We start from the raw sequence: 17659 nt of genomic DNA on the forward strand, positions 1-17659 counted from the left end.
CCCCTTGATAGTCCCCTAGGCCTCATGTTAAAATATCAGAAAGGGGGGTGTGCCCAAGATGGCCAAATAGGAAGAGCTCCAGCCTCCAGCTCCCAGCGTGAGCAACACAGAGGATGGGTGATTTCTGCATTTTCAACTGAGGTACTGGGTTCATTTCACTGGGGCATGTCGGACAGTTGGTGCTGGTCCGAGGGTGCAGCCCGACCAGCAAGAGCTGAAGCAGGGCGAGGCATTGCCTCACCTGGAAAGCACAAGGGGGAAAGGAATTCCTTTTCCTAGGCAAAGGAAAGTGAGACACACAACACCTAGAAAATCGGGTAACTCCCACCCTAATACTGCACTTTACCAAGGGTCTTAGCAAATGACATACCAGGAGATTATATCCCACACCTGGCCCAGAGGGTCCTACACCCAAGAAGCCTCCCTCATCACAGCAGTGTGAGATCTAACTGCAAGGCAGCAGTGAGGCTGCGGGAGGGGCACCCGCCATTGCTGAGGCTTAAGTAGGTAAACAAAGCCGCTGGGAAGCTCGAATTGGGTGGAGCCCACCACAGCTCAAGGAGGCCTGCCTGCCTCTATAGACTCGACCTCTGGGGACAGGGCATAGTTAAACAAAAAGCAGCAGAAACTTCGGCAGAGGTAAATGTCCCTGTCTGATAGCTCTGAAAAGAGCAGTGGATTCCCCAGCATGGAGGTTGAGATCTGAGAACGGACAGACTGCCTGCTCAAGTGGGTCCCTGACCCCTGAGTAGCCTAACTGGGAGATATCCGACATACCGACACCCCACCCCTCACACGGCTGGGTACACCCCTGAGACGAAGCTTCCAGAGCAAGAATCAGACAGCAACACTCACTGTTCAGCAATATTCTATCTTCTGCAGCCTCTGCTGCTGATACCCAGGCAAACAGGGTCTGGAGTGGACCTCAAGCAAATTCCAACAGACCTACAGCTGATGGTCCTGACTGTTAGAAGGAAAACTAACAAACAGAAAGGACACCCACAACAAAACCCCATCAATACATCACCATCATCAAAGACCAAAGGCAGATAAAACCACAAAGATGGGGGAAAAAGCAATGCAGAAAAGCTGGAAATTCAAAAAAATCAGAGCATCTCCCCCTCCAAAGGAACACAGCTCATCAGCAGCAACGGAACAAAGCTGGATGGAGAATGAGTTTGACGAGTTGAGAGAAGAAGGCCTCAGTCCATCAAACTTCTCAGAGCTAAAGGAGGAACTACATACCCAGCACAAAGAAACTAAAAACCTTGAAAAAAGAATGGATAACTAGAATAATCAATGCAGAGAAGACCTTAACAGAACTGATAGAGATGAAAACCATGACATGAGAACTATGTGACAAATGCACAAGCTTCAGTAACCGACTAGATCAACTGGAATAAAGATTATCAATGATTGAACATCAAATGAATGAAATGAAGTGAGAAGAGAAGTGTAGAGAAAAAACAGTAAAAAGACATGAACAAAGCCTCCAAGAAATATGGGATTATGTGAAAAGACCAAATCTACGTCTGATTGGGGTACCTGAAAGTGACGGGGAAAATGGAAACAAGTTGGAAAACACTCTTCAGGATATCATCCAGGATAACTTCCCCAACCTAGTAAGACAGGCCAACATTCAAATTCAGGAAACACAGAGTACGCCACAAAGATACTCCTCGAGAAGAGCAACTCCAAGTTACACAATTGTCAAATTCACCAAAGTTGAAATGAAGGAAAAACTGTTAAGGACAGCCAGAGAGAAAGGTTGGGTTACCCACAAAGGGAAGCCCATCAGACTAACAGCTGATCTCTCGGCACAAACTCTACAAGCCAGAAGAGAGTGGGGGCCAATAATCAACATTCTTAAAGAAAAGAATTTTCAACCCAGAATTTCATATCCAGCCAAACTAAGTTTCATAAGTGAAGGACAAATAAAATCCTTTACAGACAAGCAAATGCTTAGAGATTTTGTCACCACCAGGCCTGCCCTACAAGAGATCCTGAAGGAAGCACTAAACATGGAAAGGAACAACTGGTACCAGCCATTACAAAAGCATGCCAAAATGTAAAGACCAGGGAAGAAACTGCATCAACTAACGTGCAAAATAAACAGCTAATATCATAATGACAGGATCAAGTTCACACATAACAATATTAACCTTAAATGTAAATGGACTAAATGGTCCAATTAAAAGACACAGACTGGCAAATTGGATAGAGTCAAGACCCATCAGTTTGCTGTATGCAGGAGACCCATCTCACAGGCAGAGACACACATAGGCACAAAATAAAGGGATGGAGGAAGATCTACCAAGCAAATAGAAAACAAAAAAAAAAAAGGAGGGGTTGCATTCCTAGTCTCTGATAAAACAGACTTCAAACCATCAAAGATCAAAAGAGACAAAGAAGGCCATTACATAATGGTAAAGGAATCAATTCATCAGAAAGAGCTAACTATCCTAAATATATATGTACCCAATACAGGAGCACCCAGATTAATAAAGCATGTCCTTAGAGAGTTACAAAGAGACTTAGACTCCCATATGATAATAATGGGAGACTTCAACACCCCACTGTCAACATTAGACAGATCAATGAGACAGAAAGTTAACAAGGATATCCGGGACTTGAACTCAACTCTGCACCAAGCAGACCTAATAGACATCTACAGAACTCTCCACCCCAAAGCAACAGAATATATATTCTTCTCAGTACCACATATTTGAAGAATCAAATAGACGCAATAAAAAATGATAAAGGGGATATCACCACCAACCCCACAGAAATACAAACTACCATCAGAGAATAAACACCTCTACACAAACAAACTAGAAAACCTAGAAGAAATGGATAATTTCCTGGACACTTATACTCTCCCAAGACTAAACCAGGAAGAAGTTGAATCCCTGAATAGACCAATAGCAGGCTCTGAAATTGAGGCAATAATTAATAGCCGACCAACTAAAAAAAAAAGTCCAGGACCAGATGAATTCACAGCCGAATTCTACCAGAGGTAAAAGGAGGAGCTGGTACCATTCCTTCTGAAACTATTCTAGTCAATAGAAAAAGAGGGAATCCTCCCTAACTCATTTTATGAGGCCAACATCATCCTGATACCAAAGCCTGGCAGAGACACAACAAAAAAAAGAGAATTGTAGACCAATATCCCTGATGAACATCGATGCAAAAATCCTCAATAAAATACTGGCAAACTGAATCCAGCAGCACATCAAAAAGCTTATCCACCATGATCAAGTGGGCTTCATCCCTGGGAGGTAAGACTGGTTCAACATATGCAATTCAATAAACATAATACAGCATATAAACAGAACCAAAGACAAAAACCACATGATTATCTCAATAGATGCAGAAAAGGCCTTTGACAAAATTCAACAGCCCTTCATGCTAAAAACTCTCGATAAATTCAGTATTGATGGGACATATCTCAAAATAATAAGAGCTATTTATGACAAACCCACAGTCAATACTATACTGAATGGGCAAAAACTGGAAGCATTCCCTTTGAAAACTGGCACAAGACAGGGATGCCCTCTCTCACCACTCCTATTCAACATAGTGTTGGAACTTCTGGTCAGGGAAATCAGGCAGGAAAAGAAATAAAGGGTATTTAGTTAGGAAAAGAGGAAGTCAATTGTCCTTGTTTGCAGATGACATGATTGTATATTTAGAAAACCCCATTGTCTCAGCCCAAAATCTCCTTAAGCTGATAAGCAACTTCAGCAAAGTGTCAGGATACAAAATCAATGTGCAAAAATCCCAAGCATTCTTATACACCAGTCACAGACAAAGAGCCAAATCATGAATGAACTCCCATTCACAATAGCTTCAAGGAGAATAAAATACCTAGGAATCCAACTTACAAGGAATGTGAAGGACCTCTTCAAGGAGAACTACAAACCACTGCTCAGTGAAATAAAAGAGGACACAAACAAATGGAAGAGCATACCATGCTCATGGATAGGAAGAATTAATATCGTGAAAATGGCCATACTGCCCAAGGTAATTTATAGATTCAATGCCATCCCCATCAAGCTACCAATGACTTTCTTCACAGAATTGGAAAAAACTGCTTTAAAGTTCATATGGAACCAAAAAAGACCCAGCATTGCCAAGACAATCCTAAGCCAAAAGAACAAAGCTGGAGGCATCATGCTACCTGACTTCAAACTATACTGCAAGGCTACAGTAACCAAAACAGCATGGTACTGGTACCAAAACAGAGAGATAGACCAATGGAACAGAACAGAGTCCTCAGAAATAATACCATACATCTACAGCCATCTGATCTTTGACCAACCTGACAAAAACAAGAAATGGGGAAAGGATTCCCTATTTAATAATAGGGTGCTGGGAAAATTGGCTAGCCATAAGTAGAAAGCTGAAACTAGATCCTTTCCTTACTCCTTATATGAAAATTAATTCAAGATGGATTAGAGACTTAAATGTTAGACCTAAAACCATGAAATCCCTAGAAGAAAACCTAGGTAATACCATTCAGGACATGGGCATGGGCAAGGACTCCATGTCTAAAACACCAAAAGCAATGGCAACAAAAGCCAAAATAGACGAATGGGATCTAATAAAACTAAAGAGTTTCTGCACAGCAAAAGAAACTACCATCAGAGTGAACAGGCAACCTACAGAATGGGAGAAAATTTTTGCAATCTACTCATCTGACAAAGGGCTAACATCCAGAACCTATAAAGAACTCAGTCAAATTTACAAGAAAAAACCCCATCAAAAAGTGGTCAAAGGATATGAACAGACATTTCTCGAAAGACATTCATACAGCCAACAGACACATGAAAAAATGCTCATAATCACTCACCATCAGAGAAATGCAAATCAAAACCACAATGAGATGCCATCTCACATGAGTTAGAATGGCAATCATTACAAAGTCAGGAAACAACAGGTGCTGGAGAGGATGTGGAGAAATAGGAACACGTTTATACTGTTGGTGGGATTGTAAACTAGTTCAACCATTGTAGAAAACAGTGTGGCGATTCCTCAAGGATCTAGAACTAGAAATACCATTTGACCCAGGCATCCCATTACTGAGTATATACCCAAAGGATTATAAATCATGCTGCTATAAAGACACATGCGCACGTATGTTTATTGCGACACTATTCGCAATAGCAAAGACTTAGAATCAACCCAAATGTCCATCAGTGACAGACTGGATTAAGAAAATGTGGCACATATACACCATGGAATACTATGCAGCCAAAAAAAGGATGAGTTAGTGTCCTTTGTAGGGACATGGATGCAGCTGGAAACCATCATTCTCAATAAACTCAAACACTGCATGTTCTCACTCATAGGTGGGAATTGAACAATGAGAACACTTGGACACGGGAAGGGGAACATCACACACCAGGTCCTATTGTGTGGAGGGGGTCGGGGGGAGGGATAGCATTAGGAGATATACCTAATGTAAATGATGAGTTAATGGGTGCAGCACACCAACATGGCACATGTATACATATGTAACAAACCTGCATGTTGTGCACATGTACCCTAGAACTTAAAGTACTAAACATAAGAAAAAGCAAGAAATGATAAAGTATTGCTGTTTTATTGGGACTCAAGGACCCATCCTCAAACCCTCAATTTTCTGGCCAAAGTTTGGGTCAAATGAGGATGTAATGTGTCAGCTTTTAGTTCAATATTTACATAATAAAATTCGGTTTATCAAGAAGAACTGGACAATGTGCTTTGTTGGAAACAGGGACTTGTCCTCCTTTATCCCTTAAAAACAAGGGAAAATTTCAGTTTAACACCTCAAAAGGGAAAGTGAGACAAGCTAGTCCCCATACCTAAAGACCCTAATGCATGGGATCCCATAGACCATATTCCTCTGCTCAGTACCCCACAACCCTTCCCCCCAGGAAGATGCTGCTGCCATAAATCCCATTCCAGATCCTTCCACTGCTCACATTGTCCCTCCTCCTTACAACCCCGACTCTTGGGAATCATCTCATGAGGCTATCCTTTACCCCTCCCTAAGAGGACTGTAATGTGAGACAGAGCAATATAAAAAGGATATTCAAAACTTCCCTTGCCCCGGCCACCCAAGAATCAACTTCAACTTTCATTCCCCTTAAGAGAGGTGCCACAGGGAGGAGGAGCCACTGGCTTCATAAATGCTCCCCTCACCAGTTCAGAAGTTTGAAGTTTAAAAAATCTGAAACCACTGTTAGATGACCCTTATGGACCATCTAAGGGTCATCTAACAGTGACCTCAGCTATACACTTGGGTCGAATTAATGTCCATCCTTGGCATCCTCTTTTTGGGGGAGAAAGGAAGTATGATCGGTAGGGCTGCTATGGTAGTCTGGGAATGTGAACATCTTCCTGGTCAAAGTGTTCCTACCACGGACCAAAAGTTCCCTGCCCAAGACCCCCAGTGGGACAATAACAATGTGGCCCACTGGGAAAATATGCAAGATTTAAGGGAAATAACAAGAATTCGGGAATCAGAATGTCTTCTATTGTTTACAAAATGTGTGTTAGGGGACAAAGGTGACTTGAGTTCTATAACAACTTCCATCTTTCTGCCTGTCCTTTAGGATCTCCAGTTCTCAACTGGCTAAAGTGACGTTCCCTAGTCTTTCTCAACAACTCGTGTGTGAACCAGGGAATCCACATAGTATCTGAAACATATAGGTGCTATCATTATCACTACAACTACCCTTAGGCTCAAGGTGACGCTTCCTTGAGAAAAGAGAAGACACTGAAAAGGAGCCTCAACAGACTGGCAAACTTCACGCCATGACTGGGAACAGTCTGCTTCCTGCTGCTGCCATAAGCCTAGTACTCTCTCTCCCTTCATGGAAGTAGTAGCTCTGGTCCAGTTTACTGCATACGCGTCACACCATCCTAACAAGGCCTTTCCTGAGCATCACCCATCCCCAGTTAGCCACTGTCTCTTACAGTCTTGTCTTCTCCCCTCACTGGCACACACACAAAAATACCAACTTTATCTACCTGGCTGGGGCTTTCTCCTGTTAGGGGGTTTCCTGTATGTTGTTTCCCTTTTGCTTCAGTCTTTGTCTAAACTGAGCACGTGTTCTCTTTCCATTCCCTGGACTAGATTTTCTTCTCATTAATTGGTAGGTCTCTTCTCTTCCTCCAGGGCATCAGGCACTTTTACCTATTCGTTCACTTTTCCAATCTCCATCTGCTCACTTTGAAATAAATTGCTTGCTTTTTCTTATTTATTGAATTATTTGGGTGAGGGGTGAGAAAGAGAAAAATTCAATAATTTCTATAATCAAATTTTTTTTGTTTTCCATTATGTTTGCCAATGGATTATTGTTATCTGAGTCTTTTTTCTCCTGTAAATAAATAGCATCATCCTGTGAGTCAAAGACATCTTTAATACTAAGCTGCGTGAAATGATATTGACAAATGACCTGTCCCCTGAGTAGGGCAAATGCATGAGAGCTTTATTATGGACACCAAGAAAGAGGAACGGAATATAGGTCTAAAGTCAAATCAGTGTCAAAGTAAACCAAAGCAACCGATTAAATGGAGGCACTTTATAGGACCTATACCAATTAATGATTTAAGAAATCTGAAATAAAATGCTCTGAGAATTAAAAATACTTCTTAAAGCATTTCTTCTCTCTCTCTCACAGGCTAGGGAACACTCAAATGGAATTCTGTGGCACATGTGTAAAGTAAAAATGAAATGTCCATGAATTATGCACAAAGTTCTTAATTGCACACTGTCACTGGAGCCATTGTCACCCACCAAATCTTGTGTCTCCAAAAAAAAAAAAAAAAAGTTCACGTTGTTAGACATGCCATGTCGAATTAAGGTGAGAAATATGCAGAATACCCAGCCCCATAATGGGAAACTGAAGAACTAAAATTGCACATTGAATATGTTGTTCAGACAAAAAAAACCACTAAATTCCCTTTGAATTTTACAGTAATTTACACTGAAAAAATTACGGGCTGGCATTTCAAAGTAACATTTTAGAAGAAGAAAATGGGTACTTTAGAAAAATTTTCTTTCTGCATACACTGTCAGAATAGATTTTTTTTTTCAGATGGGGAAAATCCCTGTATGCTGGATTCTATCTTTGAAGGTAGAAGAGAAAGGATGGAAAATATCACGTGCCTTAAATACATCTTTCTGTATCTTACCTCCCAATTTTTTTTTCTAGCATGGCCTCAGAAAGATTGATCTTACCACTGCTGAAAACTGAAGATGAGAAGCAGTTTCAGTAAGAACAACAGAGTAAACAAAGCTAAGATAACAACAGTGAATGCCACGAATTCTGAATAGAACATGACATGGATAAACTGATTTGTTCTACTTCATTAAGTTACATTGAAGTTGGAGAAGTTTGCAGAACTTTGGCATACATAGAGGTCACAATAGTATATGTTTTTATCAAACTGAATTCTAACTGTTAGAAGGTAGGACAGTGAATAATGGCAATACTGCAGAGTGGTTAGGAGAATGTGAGCTTTGTGGTCAGACAGAAGACTGCTTCAAATCTCAACCGTGTCATTTAGGAGTTGGGTGCGGGCAAGTTATTTAACCTGGGTCTGGTCTTACTTCTCACATCTGTGTATATCATAGGGTAATTGTTTATTATCTAAATAGTGAGAATTAAATAAATTTTCAAAATTAAATAAAATGGAAGGATTCAATATGATGCCTGGCAGGCATGTATATATTAAGGTCTCAATAAATGCTATTTGTTTTTATTTATTATTATTACAATAAAAAAGTCATAGTGGAAAAAGCCAAATTCTCATTTTGATTTAAAACTTTTCCATATTATTATCATTTAATGTTTTAGAGACAAGATCTCCCTCTTTCACTCAGGCTTGGGTGCAGTGGTGAAATCATACATAGCCCACTGCAACCTCAAACTACTGAGCCCAAGGGATCCTACTGCTTAAGCTGGGACTACTGGTGTGTGTCACCGTGTTTGGCTAACGTTTTTTATTTTTTGTAGAGATGGGGGTCTTGCTGTTGCCTAGGATTTATTTCAGTATTTTTTACTATTAATTAATACTATTATTTACTATTAATACTATTATGAGCTTAACAGATGAAAGTTATTCACCATAAACTTTAAAGAACTGTGGAAAAATTATGTTGAAACTTTTTACGTTATCTCAACTCTGCTTCATCGACTTCCCTGGTTATTCATCAGCTTTGAACACTTCTTCTAAAAGTTAAATACTTGTTAGTCCTCCTAATGGCCTCCAAGGAGAGATATGTCAAGAATTTCATTTGAAGCCTATTTTGGTGTTTAATCCTGCTGAGCCTGTGTCTCTACAATTTAGCATTCAGTGAAAGCAATAAATGGTGATCATCTCATCAAGAAATTGGATCCATTCCTCAAAAACATTCCAGTGATCCATTCCGAAATGCCTATGTGAAATGATTTGTACTCAGAACAGTTGTGTGTGTGCACAAGCATATGCAGCACAGTAAGAATGCCAAGTCTGAATTTTTCAGTGGTCTGAAGTGGAAACTTCTCATCGAGCAGCCATATGTTTGCTAGGATTGCATTAATCTTACCTTTTAGGCAAACAATATAGTGCATTTTGTCTGTTTTACCACATACAACAAATACTGAATCCTTTCTTATTCCTGTATCTATGACTATGGAGAGACTTATCTGAAACGCATATCAAGGATTTTTTTTTTTTTTTTAATTAGCTTACTTGGCCAGGCGTGGTGGCTCACTTCTGTAATCCCAGCACTTTGGGAGGCTAAGGCAGGTGGATCACTTGAGGTCAGGAGTTCGAGACCAGCCTGGCCAACATGGCGAAACCCCGTCTCTACTAAAAAAAAAAAAAAAAAATACAAAAAAATTAGCCAGGTATGGTGGCAGGCACTTGTAATCCCACGTACTCAGGAGGCTGAGACATGAGAATCCCTAGAACCTTGGTGGGGGAGGTTGCAGTGAGCCGAAATCCTGACACTGTACTCCAGCCTGGGCTATAGAGTGAGATTCCATCTCAAAATAAATTAATTACAAATAAAATTAGCTTACCTTAAATGAGCATTTCTTATTTTTAAATTCCAGACTCTCAGAGGAGAAAAACCCAGGAGAGGGAAGCTTGGGTCAAGTGTACAATGAGGAGTTCAATAAAGTTGAACATAGGGCTAAAGTTATGTGGTATAAACATGAGTTTCTAGGAGCTTCTCGTTTGTGTTTGCATAGAGTTATTAATAAATTAAAGGCTACTAATGAGCTAGGCTGATACCTTAAAGGATGTCTACTATTCTCCCTTCACATCCAGAAGTTTAAAGAAAATCTCCATGTCTCAGAACATTACAGGAGGTCCAAAGTTTAATTTGCATCCACTTTCACCCCCTTCCCTAAGTCGTCCTCACCATATTTGTGCCTTGGTCTTTTGTCATAATCGTTCCTTCTGACAAGTGTGCTGATATTTCTTATGTGATCTCCTTTCAGAATTAACTGTGATTGTTATGCTGAATCATGTTTCTGCATTCTATTGATAGTATATCTATAAATGCTGTTATGCATAACTTTAGTAAGATAGTTATAGTACCTGTAACATTCATAAAGATTATCCCTGGGTCGGCTATTAGAATATTACTCAATATGTTGTGGAAAGTAGATATGCATATGTTAAGTTTTGAGTCACCAGGTGATAACTTTAAACTCATTAAATAAAAGCTAAAACATAATAAAAAGTCAGTGTATGTGTTCATTGGTGGGAGATTAATGTGCCATAGTGGGAGCTATCAAACATTGAAGAAATTTAGTCTCTATCTTGAAATACATACACTGCTTACAGAAATAGAGAAAAGTAGATATATATTTCCTAGAATCGTGAGGATCCTGCATAGGTGTTTCAAACCACAGAATCAGCCGAAACGAACGTAATCATTGTCTATTGCCATGTTTATTATAGTATGAGTTCAAAATTTTCACCCTTAGATTGTTAATTTGCTTAGCACGCTATTTTCCTGGACCATACAAAGGTTCCTGCTGTTTACTTCAATCAGGTCCTTATTTAAGAGGAGCTAGCAGTCAACATGCAGCTTGAACTAGTGACTCTCAAGAGGACCTTCAAAAGGACATCTGTTGCTTATCCCCATTCTACTCAGTTTCCCAAGGGTTCACTGCCCTCCCCTACCTCTCTCACTCTTAGAAAATGATTCTACTGACAGCCTTTCTAAGATGAAGCTCACCTGACATGGGTTCCATCAGTCTGTTCCTGCTCTCATCACTTCCAATATCTGCTGAGACACCACTCCACCAACTATTCTACCCTTCAACCTCTTTTTCCTTTGCCTAATTACAGGACTATACCCCTTTATTCTAAGAAGCACTTCCATTTGACTCCTTAAGTTATTAATCTTTTTCTCTTCTCAGCCAGACATAAATGTCTATACTTACTGCACTTCCTCACTAAACACAGTTTACTTGAGTCCTTACAATCTGACTTCTACACACACACTACTTTTCATAATTTATTTTTACCAGGTGACTATTAACTGTCATAATTTTCCAGTGCTTTGGGCATATATAAGGTGCATATCAATTTTACAAGAATATTGTTTTAGAACAAAACTTGTTTCTTTCAAGGTGATTTTAAAATGTGTTTGGGATAAAATTATTTATTTAATTACAGTATATTACAGAGCAAAACCCAGTAAGAGATTAGTTTCTACCTAAATTATAATAGTCTACTCACATACTAAGTGATTATAAACACAAATAGCTGAAAACAAGTATAATGGAAGCAATAAATATTGGTACTTGGTAGGAATATGACAATTAAATTGAAAGACACCTAGAAGGATTACCATTTTTCTACTGTGTCCATTGCATCCCCTTGGAACCTGCAGCTCTTTTCCTATCCACTCTTGAATTTGAACTTACCCACTAACTGTCCCTTCCACCCTGTCAATAAGCTCAAATTACCAAACCAGTGGCTATTAAACTACAAGAACCATCCCTCTCGTGTGAGAACCAATTTTACCAACTGTTCCTGAAACTTAGTTGAACTTCAGATGCCTTCTTTGCTAAAGATTATAAGAATTCTTCTCTTCCTCCCAAACACATCTTGGCCTTCTGAATAAAGGTTTATGCTTAATGGTGCTTCAGTTTTCTTCCAAAAAATCCAATGGATTTTATGTTATTACATACAGAGTGATGGCAGAGACAGATGAGAAGAAAGGCCCATGATTAGCCCTGAGAACCCCAATATTAAAAAGCAAGGTAGGGAGAAATATGGATAGGAGATTCAGAGAAGTGAAGTGGGAGGGAAACCAACTTAAAATGGTATTTTATAAGCCTGGAGAGGAAGTAATGTCAAAAAGGAGATAATGGTTTACTCTTACATGCTGCATAGAAGAGGGGAATAAAGAAATATTCTTTGTGATTTTATTATTCTTTTGAATGTGCACTTGTATTGATGCATCTTCAATCCACACTAACACTGTACATGGCCAAATTCATTCACTTAGTGTCTTGGAACCATAAAGTGCTAAGCAATAGTAGGAAATATCTTCTCCAACAACTATAGTTTCTCACTTGCAGCAGCAGAAGCAAAGCTTTCAAATTTGCAATCCACAACCTTTGGCCTCAGACTGACAACAGTGATTCTAGGGGTTCAGATGTCCACTGATTTAAATGTAATTTAAAATTTAAATATAATTGTATTCGTAATATTGTACGAAATATTTTTAAATGTTCGTATATGTCACTGTGATTAATGAAGTATACATTTCTAGTGGTTGTGTATTGTATATTTTCTCAATCAAAATAAACTATCATGTATGAGGGGATCCTTATAATGTTGTGACCTTAAATAAGGTTTATATATAATTTTAAAGATACCAAATTCTATTTCTTTTCATTTTACTCTAATACTTGGTTTGGATTCTCAAGAGCATGAAGTATCCACATTTCCCTATGGAAATGGAATGTAATTTATTCTTAAATAATTTTTATGTAATATTTAATACATACAAAAGATAATATATGCCATAGAGATATTTTACTTTTATAAATGGGAAGAATGAAATGTGTGAATCCATTTTGATTCCAACCCATATATGTTAGTTCGTGAAATTTTGGGGGAGGGGCACCTACAAATCTAGATTCCAAGAATTAGACACATTGAACAATAAATTTCATGAATGTTGACCACTTTTGACACTCTAAATTATAAAACAAGTAAATGATTGTAATTTTATGTATCATTGAATTCATTTACTTTTTTGAATGTGACAAAACTACCTATCAAACTATAACTCATGGTTTATTTTGTTTCATTTTGTTTTTGTTATTCAGCAGGCATTTTTTGAATTCCTTTTGCCAAAGTGTTCTGAAAAACAGTCAGTGACCTTGTGGGCCACTGTGTATTGGAACAGGTTTTTGCCTGGACTTGTTTTTAACAAAGTCTTCAAGAGAGTCCCTTACATCCCAGAACTCAGAGGGATATTTTGTCAGTGTTCATGATGATAAAAGTAAATGTTGTTCCCTGTACACTATAGGAAGCGATAAGTTGGCCAAAAAATGTGGTTTCTTTCTTTATAGACACATTTTTAATTTAACTTCTTTGCTCATTTTTATTATACTTATGTACAATTTGGGGAGGGGGAATTTATTTCTAAATCCTTTTTCATACAATTAAAGCTAAGAAAATAAGTTTTAATATAGTTAACATTAAATATATTTGCATACTCTGTAACATAAGTAAGTCTTGTATTGTAGAGTTACCCAAAGTCAATTCAGTAACACAAATATTTACCTAGATATCTGAAAAATCTCTATTTAATAAGATTGTCAATCTCACAAAATGGGGAAATATATGAATAGTGTCTTTATTCCACTGTTAACCTCCGTCATCAATTGGTTAGAGCAATGGGAACTTCTGGGGAAAACCTTACAGTCCCATAAGCTAGAGATGGCAGAAGAAAGGCAGGGGGACATGAAATTTCTGACTTCCATCGTTTCTCTAACACTGGAACACCTAGCCCTATTATCTCCTGGCGGAAAAGGCATCAATTTTTTCAACTGTAGGTTGAGGATAAAAGGGCACTGCCTACTGTTAAGCAGTTTATGGGTCTTACAACTAGTTGTTTTATTTTGCTTTGATTTCAGATAGTGCATGTACATAGTAGATATTAAATAGATAAATGTTGATGTGCTTTTGAGTGGGTTGAACTTGTTATTGTATCTTCCATGTAATCTTAAAATTTGGTGAAAAAGAAACTAGATATTTTCTTCTTTTGCTTCCCGAAGCATCTTCCTTTCCTGTAAACCTTGGAACAACCTCTAGAAGCTCACCACTTTTGCTTCCCTACCATTTGTTTCTAGTTGAAGTGCAAACTTGCATTTTATTATGACTTGCTGCCTGGTTTAAATTTTGGGACAATCTGTCTATTCATGCCTTATTAGTCATTTTAAAAGAAGCAGCTCTCAGCCAGGTGCGGTGGTTCATGCCTGTAGTCCTAACACTTTGGGAGCCCTAGGTGGGCAGATCACTTGAGATTAGGAGTTTGAAACCAGCCTGGTCAACACGGTGAAACTAAAAATACAAAAAATTAGCCCGGCATGGTGGCATGCACCTGTAGTCCCAGCTACTCAAGAGGTGGAGGCATGAGGCTCCCTTGAACCCAGGAGGCGGAGGTTGCAGTGAGCCAAGATTGCACCACTTCACTCCAGCCTAGGTGACAGAGCAAGGCTTTGAGTCCTAAATAGTAAAACAAAATAAAAGAGCTCTCTTTCCAGTCAACTAGGATAATCAGTCATTTTAAACCAATTGGATAAAATTAGGGTAAAATTTAAATATATGGCCAGGACCATGTATTTTAAAACTTGCCTCCAGGTTTGTAAACCATATACTTTACTTGTATCTGCTGGGAATAACTGTTTCATATAAATCTCTGCAATTCAGACAGGACATAGAAAAGCTTGTTCTCAGTATAGAACTTCAAGAAGTTTTTGTTTCTCCAACAGGAAGGAAAGAGTCATTGACTTTTCATAATAAATTGGTTCAACTAAATTGACTAATACTGTTTAAAATATAATGTCTACCCCAGTATAATCATAGAGCTGTAACCCCTACAAGAAAAAAATATAAATTTTTTATATGAAACATGAATTTTAACAAGTGACTTTTTTCTACATTCAAGTAATCATTTTCCTAATTCAGATAAATGACAAGTCCTCCTATAGATCTTAAATAGAAAAAGTCATGGAATCACGCTTGGTAGGAAATTTTCCAAATCGCTTTCTTATTTCATACAGAAACATCTTGTCTTTGAGATCCTAGTCTGAGTTCAAACAAATATTTTCCTTTTAAAAATGGTATCTTTGAAATTTGGGGAATCCATCCCCATCAGGAGAGATACCACTGATGTAGAGAAAATTATAAGCAAATTTATATAATATAAAACATGAATGTTCCATTAGACTTTAACATTATGCACAAACTGTGTTGGCTTTTAGAAATATATACAAATAACAGGAAGCAGTTGAGTGAAAACAGTCCAATTGAGCAAGTAGAGGCAGCTGTAACCCAAGGGAATATTAAATAGGGCACATGTACAAAGCTGTACATTTTTAGGTAAGAAGAGGATTCTTCCAGCACATAAACATGTTTGGCCCAGGGCAGAGCAAGAGAATGACACACTTGGTCTTTTTCTCATAAACAAAGGTCTTGCTATTTCACCTCCAAAGCAATTTTCTAGGCTATATTTTTACTATTTTTGAAATGAGAAAGATAGATTTCTGATGTAACCCTGAAAGCAGGAGAACCATTTTTTGCTGCAAGCATAGTGTATTATCAATTTGGTGTGAAGCCTGGAGAACACTGAAGTGATCACTTCTTAGTGCAGAGGGGAGAAAGTTCAGAGTTTGCACAAAGTAGTACTGTTTTCATTGTTTATAGAAGATGATCAAAAATGCATACATTTCAGGAAAAACGTGGAAACAGAAATCGATGTTTTATTTTATTCTATGTTACTTCAGCTGGATATTTTCAGCCATTTTCAGAATGGTTTATATTATTAATTTTATATTCATAAAATCATTGACCTTAAGAAGCTTTGCTCTAATAGAAACTTCATTCTGTTTTTCCATCCAATCAGATAAAGAATCAATCTAGTGAGTCAGCAAGCAACTGGCAGGGGTCTGTGTTATCCCAGATAAACTCTAGGTATGATTCCTAAACAATGCAATTTTAATATACAAAGGAGGTAATACAAAAGAGCCTGAGGATATTGGCAAGCATGTAAGTCTATGCAAATTATGTAAGTTCCATCTATTTTAAAGTGCTGTATTGTGTGGTATAAATGTATAACCATATGTTACAAAACCAAAATCAGGACCCATGTTCCAATAAATTATTTTTGTGCCATTATTGGATATGAGAAACTGTCTGGGAAAGGTAGTTTAAGTGCTGTAATGATGGAGTTTTTAGGATATTTTAATGGTTTATGGGGACAGCAAACAGATATTCGAAATTAGTTTTGTCTCCAAAAACCTGAGATAAAAACTTACTTGGAAACTCAGATATAAAAAAGAAAAATAAAAACCAGACTATTACTTAGATCTTTGTATTGATAGACTATTGGAAGAGATTTGTTCTTCTTCTTCTTCTCTATGTTAGTAAAAAAAAAATTACCCTGGATAAATATTTGAGAAACTGTATGTTGAAAATAATTTAACATGATTTTTTGTATATATTAAGCTTGATTTTGCTAGCAGATTAAATTTTGGTAAACAGAAAAGATAAGTTGTTTCAGGTTACAAAAGTGAAACGTTTTAATAAACAGAATCAATACAAATTTTGGCACATTTGTAGGATTATGACAGGGTGAAACTATTTGAGCAAAAAGTACATATTATAGATGAGTGGGCATGAAGAACCATCAGCAAAATAAAGCCAGGATTATGGAAGGCTTGGAAAACCAGACAGTCTAGGCATGTTGGATTATCTGGATTATTTAGATACTCCTATTGCAGTAAGGCATAGAGTCAAATATAAAGTTGTCATGACTTTATATTTCTTTAAAGATGTACTAATGATGGATAGGTATACTTAGTTATGACTATACTTTGATACTGTTCTAAAATTTGATATCTTACTTTTCTAATGATTTAACTCATAGAAACTACTACTTTTCCTTCTCCTCCTCCTCCCTCTCTGTCGCTGCATCTGTATTTCCACACACAGATGTATATACACACACATATATGGTGGTCAATTAAATTTGACTGAATATAAGAAAATGAATTAATGACCAAGTGCAGTAGCTCACTCCTGAAATCCCACCTCTTTCAGAGGCCAGGTGAGGTGATCACTTGAGGCCAGGAGTTTGAAACCAGCCTGGGCAACATAGTGAAACCTTGTCTTTACAAAGAGTTAAGAATTAGCTGGGTGTGGTGGCAATGCCTGTACTCAGGATGCTGAGGCAGGAGGATCGCTTGGGCCCAGGAGTTCAAGGCTGTAGTGAGCTGTGGTTGCCCTACTGCATTCCAGTCTGGGCGACAGAGCAGAGACTCTGTCTGAAAAAAAAAAAAAAAAAGAAAGAAAAAAATTATTGTACTATTTTTTATTTTTTCTATGATACTATAATTTTCTGCTTTGCTGTTATCATCTGAAA

General features: G+C 37.9%; 1 long non-coding RNA gene across 2 annotated transcripts in view; it reads left to right on the forward strand.

The window, feature by feature from the left end:
* Positions 1-9721, forward strand: part of LOC103875873 — a 68070-nt gene extending 58349 nt beyond the window's left edge. For both annotated transcript variants that reach the window (XR_002515720.2, XR_634862.4), the window contains one exon: positions 8205-9721. This is a non-coding gene — a long non-coding RNA (uncharacterized LOC103875873). The remainder of the gene's footprint in view (positions 1-8204) is intronic.
* Positions 9722-17659: the final 7938 nt, after the last annotated feature.

The sequence above is a fragment of the Papio anubis genome, chromosome 9 (genome assembly GCF_008728515.1).
Source record: "Papio anubis isolate 15944 chromosome 9, Panubis1.0, whole genome shotgun sequence".
Taxonomy (NCBI): Eukaryota; Metazoa; Chordata; class Mammalia; order Primates; family Cercopithecidae; genus Papio; species Papio anubis.